Source organism: Camelina sativa, chromosome 17, assembly GCF_000633955.1.
Source record: "Camelina sativa cultivar DH55 chromosome 17, Cs, whole genome shotgun sequence".
NCBI lineage: Eukaryota > Viridiplantae > Streptophyta > Magnoliopsida > Brassicales > Brassicaceae > Camelina > Camelina sativa.
In genome coordinates, this window is record NC_025701.1 from 26,694,197 (window position 1) to 26,695,929 (window position 1,733).

The window sequence follows — 1,733 nt, forward strand, 5'->3', positions numbered from 1 at the left end:
CACCTTAGTGCCCATCTCTGCCTGAAATGCTTTCCAGAACACCGAAGTGAACTTAGAATCTCTGTCAGACAAAATGCTCGCTGGCACCCCATACAATCTGACTATCTCTCTCACATACTTCTTAGCCAAGACCACTGCTCCATCAGTCTTCTTAATGGCCAGAAAATGTGCTGACTTAGTCAACCGGTCCACAATGACCCAAATAGCATCAAAGGTCCGTGACACTGGCAATCCTACCACAAAATCCATGGTGATCATATCCCACTTCCACTCAGGAATGGGTAAACTCTTCAGTAACCCGCCAGGAACCTGATGCTCAGCCTTCACTAGCTGACACACATCACACCTCGAAACCCAACTAGCTACATCCTTCTTCATCCCGACCCAATGATAGTACCTCTTGAGATCACGGTACATCTTAGTCGCTCCTGGATGAATAGACAACCTGCTCGCATGAGCCTCTCTCAGAATCTCCTGTCTCAACTCCTCATCCTTGGGCACACAAACCCGACCGTGCACCAAGATAGTACCATTATCTGAGACCTGATACTCTGAATCCACATCCTTAGAGGCATTCACCAGCCCCAAATCCTTCTCCTGAGCCAACCGCACCCTACTCAGAAGATCTACTCTATCTACTGCTTCCAAACCCAACGGTTCCTGTGAAACAGCACACAAGCTCAAAGCACCGATCTCCCCTACCAGAGACTCCATCTCCTGCTCCTGAGCCGAAGCTACCCTTTTCAGACTCAGAGCATCTGCAACCGTGTTAGCCTTACCAGGATGATAGGCTATCTCCAAATCATAATCTGCCACAAGCTCCATCCACCGCCTCTGTCTCAAATTCAGCTCAGGCTGAGTGAATATATACTTCAGGCTCTTATGATCTGTAAACACCTGTACCTTTGCACCATAAAGATAAGATCTCCAAATCTTCAGGGCAAAAACTACAGCACCCATCTCCAAATCATGAGTAGGATAGTTGCTTTCATGCACCCGCAACTGCCGCGAAGCATAGGCAATCACCTTCCCATGCTGCATCAGAACACAACCCAAACCAACTCTAGATGCATCTGTATAAACCACATAGGGTTCTCCCTGCTCAGGCAAAGCCAACACTGGCGCAGTAGTCAACATCTCCTTCAGGCTTGCAAAGCCTTCCTCACACTCTTCTGACCAGACAAAAGGAACATCCTTCCCTGTCAACTTAGTCATAGGACGTGCTCTGCTTGCAAACCCCTGCACAAATCTCCTGTAGTAACCTGCCAATCCAAGGAAAATCCTGATCTCTGTGACATTCTGCGGTCTAGGCCAATCTCTGATAGCCTGAATCTTCTCTGGATCTATAGAAACCCCCTCTGCAGAAACAATGTGACCCAGAAAGCCCATCTCACGCTGCCAAAAACTACACTTGCTCAACTTGGCAAACAACTTCTGCTCCCGCAGCTTCTCCATAAGTGTCCTCAAATGCACTGCATGCTCCTCAGGACTCTTAGAATAAACCAGGATATCGTCGATGAAAATGATGACATATACATCCAGAAACNCAGGTTCAGGTGATCTACCCAATGGCCACCCCAATCCAACACACACATCCTCAGCAAATCCTCCAGCGTCTGGATCGTCCTCTCAGACTGTCCATCTGTCTAAGGATGATAAGTTGTACTCATATTCACCTTAGTGCCCATCTCTGCCTGAAATGCCTTCCAGAACACCGAAGTGAACTTAGAATC